Source organism: Mandrillus leucophaeus, unplaced genomic scaffold, assembly GCF_000951045.1.
Source record: "Mandrillus leucophaeus isolate KB7577 unplaced genomic scaffold, Mleu.le_1.0 Scaffold348, whole genome shotgun sequence".
NCBI classification, from domain to species: Eukaryota; Metazoa; Chordata; class Mammalia; order Primates; family Cercopithecidae; genus Mandrillus; species Mandrillus leucophaeus.
The window spans coordinates 2,196,196-2,205,867 of NW_012103676.1; the positions used below are offsets into that span (position 1 = coordinate 2,196,196).

Below are 9,672 nucleotides of genomic sequence, written 5' to 3' on the forward strand. Positions count from 1 at the left end.
AGAGCCTCACAGACGTAACCCAGACGTAACCTTGGCCCAGAGGCAGCCCAGACCTTCAGAAAGGGATGGGGCAGGCGCACCATGCTCCCAGCACGGGTGAACACTGGCACACACATGCGCGTACACACACGCCCACCTACATACACACAAAACACCCACCATCACACACATTCATTCGCACCATCACTCCCACACACTACACTATCACTCACAAACTTAAATACACATGCACACGCTCATGTACACACATTCACCTGCAGACGCGTGCGCACGCGCGCACACACACACAGACACACACACACACACCACAGACCTGTGATTTCCCTACAAGGCTCTTCACGCAAGCTGCCTCTGCTGTCCCAGGCCGATCCCAAGACTTAAAGAGACAACAAGGGCTGACTGGAGGGTCTTGAGGGGTTCCTCACAGCTGGGGCTGAGCCTGGTCCTAGGCCCCGCTCCCACCCCCAGCCCCCACAGCGCTGACCGTGTGAAGATCCACCTGACCCCCCTGGCACCATTGGCACAGCTCAACCCTGATGCATGCAGCTCTCTGAAGCTTGCAGTTCTCCAAAGCTCCTGGCTCCAAGGCTCCCGGCAGCCAACCCACCTCTGAAGCCTGGCTCCCCAGCCCAGCTCAAGGGGCCTCCCGGAACGCCCTCCCAGAGCACCAGCACCTTCTCCCCTGGGGGCCTCACATGACGGGTTCGGCAGACGGGAAGGACACAGCAGTCACGGCCAGCTCCCCAGATGACATGCAGTGGGAGGCACCCCAGCCCCTGCCTGCCAATTCCCAGCTCTTGCCAGCTGGGCTCTGTGGGGCACAGACAAAAGGGACCCCAGGGAGGAGATAGCTGGGGCCAGGGGACCTGCTTGGCCCCCGCTCCAGGCCAGGTTGGACTGGCTTCTTATTATTTTGATGTCTTTGCTCAGACTCACTCAAGCTGCCACTGAGTCCTTCCTGTGTGCCCAGCACTCTGTTAAGTGCTTTCTCGCAACTGCAAATGAGTGGCCAGGGCCACTCCCACTGGACAGACGAGGAAACCGAGGCACAGTCTCAGAGACTTGCTCTGGGAAATGACAGTGCCTGAGACTGATGCCAGGACTGTCCACATTCAGTCCCCTCGATCATGACGTGGGCCTGGACCAGCTTCTGGGGGTCAAACAGTCAAGTAAGACCACTCCTGCGTGGGTCAGAAGGGGAGAGGGCTCACGTGTAAAGACTTCAGAGTCCTCAGACCTTGATCTCCTTGGAGCCTGCCTCATGAGGAGGACTGGGGCTGGTCCATGATTTGCATTTCTGGAAGGGGCTCATCAGGGCTCAGAGAGACCCACGAGCTCACTGGAGCCCACCCAGCAACTGATGTGTGGAGAATTCTCAACAACTGGGCAGGTGAAACCACTATCACTCTTGTCCCAAGGACAAGCCTGAACAGATATTTCTGCCAGGGTTCATTTGCTCCTAAACCTTTTGCACCACCTGAGGACCAGAGGACACTCACTCAGAGCCAGAGCCCTCCCGCTCCTCTGTGAATTCATCCATGCCCTCAGTATTCCTCTTAACCACTCACTTTATGCATCTGAAAAAAGGGAATCACTGGGAGGAGTGGACGAGAAAAATTAATGGGAATAAGCACTATTATGTCACTGACATGAAATGTCCAGAATAAGGCGCATCTGAGACAGAAGGCAGGTTAGCAGCTGTCTGAGGCTGGAGGTGGGAGCAGGGAGTGGCTGCACAGGTGACAGGGATCCTTCTGACATGATGGAAATGGTCTAAAACTAGGCTGTGAGTGAAGACTGCAAAGCTCTGTAAACTTACCAAAGACCGGCTGAGTTGCTCACTTCAAACAAGTGAATTTTATGGTATGCAAACTATACTTCAATAAAGTTGTTAAACAGAAGCACTATTTTGCCAATAATAAGAATTAGTACTAATTAGTACCACAAGTGCTAACAATATTAACAGCTCCATTTATTGAGAACGTCCCACGTGCCAGCACTGTGCTAAGTACGTCTATTATCGCAATTAATTTCTATTCATCCTCACAATAACCACATCTGGCTGTCTGTAGTAACGTTCCCATTTCTGAGACGAGGAAGTGGGGTTCAGGGAGGTGAGGAACTGGCCACCAGTACCAAGCCAGATGCCCCACTAGTGTCTGGCCAAACTGTATCTTGTAGGAGTACAGAACCTGGTCCCCAGGCCCATCAGTCATTCACCCAGTAGGCTTTGGAAAGGAGAATCTTAACCTGCCCGGCGCCAGAGTACCCAAGTTTCATTGCAGGCTGGCTGCTTGGCTTTATTTTTCTGCAAACAAGTTTCGAAACTAAAGCAAAGCATATTATTCTGGGAGCAACAAACTGAGCCACTGCTGAGATTATAATCATCTGAATTGAAATGAAAATAAGGCTCCTTAAATTGAAAAGGCCCAATCAGGGAAAATGGGCATGTTGACATATAAAGTCCCAAACTCAGATTGCCCTCTTTAAAGTCTCTTATTCAAAGAACATTCAACCTCGTCTGCTGCCATCCCACCCCCTCCAAATGCATTTTGCTTTGGGGGCACTTAGCTCAGTGCTCTAGAATCACGCTAGAGAGATAAGCTGGGGCCAAAGCTCGGGATGTATCTATAGGGGCATCAGCAGAGAAAAAGGTTCTTTTTTCTATTTTTTTTTTTTTGTTTGTTTGTTTTGGTAGGAGGGATGGAGTCTCGCCCTGTGGCCCAGGCTGAAGTGCAGTGGCGTGATCTTGGCTCACTACAACCTCCGCCTCCTGGGTTCAAGCAATTCTCCTTCCTCATCCTCTAGAGTAGCTGGGATTACAGGCACACGCCACCATGCACGGTTAATTTTTGTATTTTTAGTAGAGACGGGGTTTCACCATGTTGGCCAGGTTGGTCTCAAACTCCCGACCTCAAGTGATCTACCTGTCCCAGCCTCCCAAATTGCTGGGATTACAGGCGTGAGCCACTGCGCATGGCCTGAGGTTCTCTTCTCTTAAAGCAACGACACTTTCCTCATGCTGGATGCTGGACACCACACACACACCTGCAACTGTGACCAAGGCAATCCCAGAGTCCTTTCCAACATGAACATTCCAGAACTCAGGGAGAAGGTGGGTTCAAGGAAAGTCCTGTTCAGCCGCTACATTTTTATTTTCAAGTAAATACTTGCATTGATTTTGCTGTGTGCCAGGCGTTCTTCTAAGAGTTTATGTGTACTCACTCATTCAATCCTCTCAATAGGCTGAGTTAGGTACTGTTATAATTTCCATTTACAAATGAGAAAACCAGGGCACAGAGAGGCTGAGTGACTTGTCCAGTTCCACATACCCGGCAGGCAGCAAGTCAGGATGCGAACCCCCCTGAGTCCTGTTCAGTCAGTGTTTTCACCCACAAGGCTTCACTACACCCCCAACCCCTCATTACCCGCTTTGGGAGGAGAAGCATGAGAAAATCAAGTGGGAAGTACAATGACTAATGCCAGACCCACGCTTCTCCGCACCCCCCAGAGTAAATGCAATCAAAGAACCATAACAAAAATGAGTTTCTCACACACACACACACACACACACACACACACGCAAGATGGAGATTAAAGTCATTTAAAAGTGACTAATACTGCAAAAAGGACAAATAGGAAAAGGGTTATATGAGCTGCAGGAAGAGAAAGAAAACAAGCAAAAAAGAGGAGAGAATTTTCAATAAAAATTCAATTAAGTAGAAAAAAGAACATCAACTGGGCTTCAGAACACGTCAGCAGCAGAAACAGCCAGGTGATTCCCAAGTTCATGTTGTCACACTTGGTGACCAGCACGGAGCAGGACATGAATTCAGCAGGCTGATGCTATAGTGTGTAAAACTGCCTCGGACACACCTCACCTAGGCAGAGCAGTGCAAGCGGCCACCGAGAATGGCTGGGAACCACAGCTCACAGCTCCTCTGTCACAAAGAATCAAAGTCAGGGCTGCTGGAGAAGGTGCTCAGGCCTAGACAGGAGAGTGACCCACAGACTCACAGGAGTGGGCTGAAAGGGGAACCTTCCTGCAATGGGGGGCACAGATGGAGGAGGAAGTGAACTGTCATCGAAGCTATGCAAGAGACCCTAAAAAGAACACTAGGGGGACTCTCTGCATTGAGTTATGGGGGAAGACAGCTGAGCCCAGGAAGTTCCAGGTGACTAGAACATTCCTGAGCTGGGCAGTTCCATCTGTGTGAATAAAAATGATCATCCAGCCGGGTACGGTGGTTCATGCCTATAATCCCTGAACACTGGGTAGCTGAGCTGGGAGGATCGTTTGAGGTCAGGAGTTTGAGACCAGCCTGAGCAATATAGCAAGACCTTGTCTCTAAAAAAAGAAAAAAAAGAAAGAAAAGAAAAGAAAAAAATTTAATTACACAGGCTTGGTGGTGTGTATGTGCAACCCCAGTTACTTGGGAGGCCGAGGCAGGAGGATCACCTGAGCCCATGAGTTTGAGGCCACAGTGAGTTATGATCACGCCACTCTAGCCTGGGTGACAAGAGTAAAACTCTGACTCTTAAAACAAAAAAAAAAAAAACATGAGCCTACAGAGGGAACAAGAGCTCATCCAGCCATTGGAATGAGGTTTCTATGCCAGTCTGCAGGGCCTCTTATGCCCAGGACTGTGCTGGATGCTGCAGGGTCACCTGGGTGCATCCCACCTTGGTCCTGTCACATGGACATCCCAAACCATGCAAAGGAGAGGCCAAGTAGAGCAAGAAAGGCACCAGTGGGAGTCATGCTGGGGCAACAGGCAGACAGTACATCAGGAGGTCGGGCCTCCATTGCCTCTGCTGGCTCATGGGAGGCTGGAATTCATCCTCTCTACAGCCCCTGCCAGATAAATATAAAGTTCACCTTATACAATACTCCAACCATCAAGACAGTCTTCATGATACACACAAAAAGGCCTTACAGTGCTTCACAAAGCCCCCAAAAAGACTCCTTGCCACTCACCTGTTTCTTTAGAAAAATGAAAATTGCCAAGGAGACCAGTTCCCGACAGGACAAAGCTTTATAACACACCAAGCAAAGCCTCTCTGCTGCCCCCATCCAGAGCTCCAGGAATGGGAATCACTGTGGCCCTTCCCTAAGCTCAGAGGAATGGGACCCTAGACTCAGGAACCAACTACCAAATCCCACATGATACAGATGGAAAAGCTGAGGTCCAGAAAAGAGAAGAAAACTTATAAGCCTAGCTAATTGGTAGTGGTTGCCTAGAATCCTGTGTTCAGAAGGAATCTGAGGCCTTCTCTAAGGTCCAAAGAAATGAGTGCTACAATCAATTGATGATGTCTGCCATGAGCAGAGACATGTGGGAATGGAATAGTCAAAGGGCACTGAGCAAACTAGAAAGAGGAGTCTCCTGACTCCCAATGCTAGATGCTTTTCAGGTTTCCTCTTCCAAAAAAGGAGGTGTCCATTCTCTTTGAGAGATGAGGCTTTGTTGTTCCCAAAATCCTGTTGGTCACACAGAGACAAGAGGCCCTGAGAGATACCGTATCATATGGTTTGGCTGTGTCCTCACCCAAATCTCATCTAGAATTGTAGTTCCCATAAACCCCACGCATGGTGGGAGGGAGTTGGTGGGAGGTAACGAATTCATGGGGGCGGTTTCTCCCATGCTATTCTAGTTATAGTAAGTTCTCATGAGATCTGATGGTTGCGTTAAGGGATTTCCCCCTTTTCTCAGCTCTCATTCTTCTCCTTCCTGACACCATGTGAAGAAGTACATGTTTGTTTCCCCTTCCACCATGATTGTAAGCTTCCTGAGGCCTTCCCAGTCATGCACAACTGTGAGTCAATTAATCCTCTTTCCTTCATAAATTACCCAGTCTTGGGTATTTCTTCACAGCAGCATGAGAATGAACTAATATACTATAGAACTATGTTGGAGTCTAGAGAGAGATCTCCAACAAGAGAGGTCAGCTGTGACCCCAGCCGATGGTGAGGGTTGCCCAAAGTGGACACAAAGCAGCCCAGACAACCGAGGGAGAGCCAATCAGTGTTTCCTAGAGCCTGGCGTAACAAGAGCTCCAAGACCTGAATATGCTCCAGGGCACAGGCAGATTGTGGTTCCCGCAGACATAGCCAGAGCCTAAGCGGGTGGCCTTCCAGACATGAAATGATCCGAGTTGAGCTCAAGGGGCATCTGGGCATATTCCTGATCACTTCTTGGGAAACCAGGGGTATGTGCACACACTTGATGCCAGAACTAGTCATCTATCCCAGAATACTCCTCAACTCAATTACATCCCTGCCTGTAAAACTAGTATCAGTGTATTGAGGACAAGAGAGAGTGCATAGCTCCTCCCTCATCTTATTTCACTGATGGAGAAACTGAGGCAACGTGACAAGTCACAGGCAGATCTAGTGGTTACTGTTTATGGCACATTTTCTTCTTCTTCTTCTTTTTTTTTTTTTTTTTGTTTGTTTCTCTGAGAAAGAGTCTCGTTCTGTCACCCAGGCTGGAGTGCAGTGACGCGATCTTGGCTTCCTGCAACCTGTGCCTCCTGGGTTCAAGCAATTCTCTGCCTCAGTAGGACTCCTGAGTAGCTGGAATTACAGATGCCCACCACCATGCCTGGCTAACATTTGTATTTTTAGTAGAGACGGGGTTTCACCATCTTGGTCAGGCTGGTCTTGAACTCCTGACCTTGTGATCCACCCGCCTCGGCCTCCCAAAGTGCTGGGATTACAGGCGTGAGCCACCACGTCCAGCTGTATGGCACATTTTCTATGTGCCAGGTCCTTTGCCAGCTTTTTCTCAATTGATTCTCACACATTCTCTATGAGGTAGGTACTATTAACAACTCCTTTTTATAACTATGCAAAGTGACACTCCAAGAAGGAGAGTAACTTCTGAGCACACAGAGATTGCAAGTGGCAGATGCCCCCACCCACTTACTAACCACCAGGCTACACTGCTTCACCAAGCCCTAGAGCCAATCCAGGGCCCATATCCCTGCTGGACCTGCTCCCTCTTTCTTGAGGTACACCATGCACAAGTACAGTACCAGGCCCCATGACTTGAACCAGGTACAGGTCTTAAGCTTTACAACCCCACCAGCCATTGAGGCAAAGTCAGTAGTGGATGACCAGGCTAGGCTGGGTCTGATGCCAAGCACTAATGAATGTTGCCGGCCTCTTTCCTCACTGGATGGCAGGTAGAGCAGCCTGCTGCTTAAATAGCCTGTGCAGAAGCAAACCTGGAGGTTGGGGTAGGCAGAATAATAATTACCCCAAAGATGTCCAAGTCTTAACTCCCAGAACATATAAATATGTTATGTTACATGGTAAAATGGAATTAAGGTTGACAATCAGCTGACCTTAAAATAAAGAGATTATCCTGGATTATCCACATGGGTCCATTGTAATCACGAGGGTCCTTAAATGTGCAGGAGGGAGGCAGAAGAGGAGGTTGAAGTGATGCAATATGAGAAGGACCCAACCAGCAATTACGAGTATTAAAGATGGAAGGAGGCCATAAGCCAAGAAATGTGAGCAGCCTCTAAGAATTAGAAAGGAAAGGAAATGGATTTTTCCCTAAGAGCATCCAGAAAGGAATGCAGCCCTGCCAACACCTTAATTTTAACCCAGTGACATCTGGGTCAGACTTCTGACCTACAGAACTGTAAGATACTATTTTTTTTGTTTGTCATTTTAAGTCACTGTTTATGGTCATTTGTTACAGCAGTAATAGCAAACTAATACAGATTTTGGTACCAGGAGTGGGGTGCGACAAGAACAAGTACCTAAAATCATGGAAGTGGCTCTGGAATTGGGCAGCGATCAGAGGGTAGAAGAATTTTAAGAAGTATGATTTATTTAAAAGCCTAGGTAGCCTTGAACAGATTAATGGAAACATGGATATTAATGACTCCGTTAATAAAGACTCAGAAGAAAGTAAGGAACACATTAGAGAAAACCTAAATCACCTAAGGAAACATCTAAATCATCATGAACAAACTATTAAGAGAAATATGGATATTAACAAAGGCACTGATAGTGACAGCTTATCAGGAAATCAAAAATATGTTATTGGAAACTGAAGGAAAGGGGATCCTTGATATTTGGTGGCAGAAAGCTAAGTGAAATTATGACTCACAGTTATGTGGAAAAAAGAACTTTCATGGATAAACTTGGATACTTAGCTAAGTAGATTTCCAAGCAAAATGTGGACGGTATGGGCTGGTTTCTTCTTGCTGCTAAAAAGAAAAAAGATTAAGAAAAGAACTGTTAAACAGGTGGGGTGCAGCGCTCACGCCTGTAATCCCAGCACTTTGGGAGGCTGAGGTGGGTGGATCACATGAGGTCGGGAGTACAAGACCAGCCTGACCAATATGGAGAAACCTCGTCTATACTAAAAATACAAAAATTAGCTGGGCATGGTGGCGCATGCCTGTAATCCCAGCTACTCCCAGCTACTCAGGAGGCTGAGGCAGGAGAATCGCTTGAATTCAGAAGGCGGAGGTTGCAGTGAGCTGAGATCATGCCATTGCACTCCAGCCTGGGTGACAGAGCAAGACTCTGTCTCAAAAACAAACTGTTAAAAATGAACCAGAAATTAATGATTTTGCAAATTCTCAGATTGCAGAAATACTCTAACAGATTTACTTACAAGAAAGTATGCTCTGGAGAAAAAGCTGAAGGTAGGACTGCACATATTGCTAATATCTCAGAAAAATCAAAATACCAGGGTATTGAGTATTGAGTCACGCCAAAGACTCTTTGACGAGATTAAGGGTGTGACTTGCAGATCTCCTAGATCAAATTAGAGAGCATCTAGGAAATTTGGGGGCATTGCTCTGGAGCGATCTCAGCAAAAGACAAAAGTAGAGAAGGGATTATCCAGGAAATATCTGTAGAGGACCATCTTGAATAATGGAGAAAATACCCATGACATACACCGGAGACTCACAAGGTTCTTGAAAAGTTTATACTGGCAGAAACACTGCCAGCTTGAACCAAAAAGGACAGAGAGAGTACAAGATGAAAGAAGTCTGTTGGACACCCAAAACTTCACAAGCAGGAAACAGGTTAATAAAACTACTCAGATGGAAGTACATGCTACCTTTCATGGGGAAAAAAGGGATGATTAAGGGGGCAGAACCTCAAGCCCAGAGGGTGGTGCCACGACCCATAGTGGATGAGATTACTACTGGACCAGGTTCAGATTCCAGAACTGTGTAACCATGGGCAAGCATATCCCCTCTTTGTGCTTTCATTTCCCCAACTCTTGATAGAGAGAATCTGATGAACAGGTCTCTAAGAGGCTTTGTAGCTCTTAGAGTCTGTTATCAATTAATGATGTCTATGCCTGTCCTGGGTACAGAATAAGTCTCAGGTGGTAGGTATCCCAGCTGTCTACTATCTCCTAGTTTGGGTGGTTTTTTAATTCAGCACATATTTAGGGAGGCTGCTCTAAATACCCAGTTTTCCAAAGGGTGTAGAGGTACCCAGCATTCTTAAGTTTCTATGCTCTTATCTGCCCAGTCTCTGTGTCAATTAATCACTGTTTAAACATTAAACGCTAAAGCAACCCTTTACTGCTTTGAAGTAATACATATACACACAGAGAGAGAGACACACACACACACACACACACAGAGAGAGAGAGAGAGAGAGAGAGAGAGAGAGAGAGAGAGAGA

The 9,672-nt window shown here is 47.3% G+C and overlaps 1 protein-coding gene across 3 annotated transcripts in view; it reads right to left on the bottom strand.

Moving 5' to 3' along the window:
• ZNF423 (zinc finger protein 423) overlaps positions 1-9,672 on the bottom strand; it is a 350,099-nt gene that overhangs the window by 147,348 nt on the left and 193,079 nt on the right. The window contains exon 1 of one of the 3 annotated variants that reach the window (XM_011989145.1): positions 608-715. The exons of the other annotated variants lie outside the window; for them this stretch is intronic. The gene's annotated coding sequence lies outside the window, so the exon portion shown is untranslated. Of the gene's footprint in view, positions 1-607; positions 716-9,672 lie in introns of those variants that run through there. 3 annotated transcript variants of the gene reach the window in all.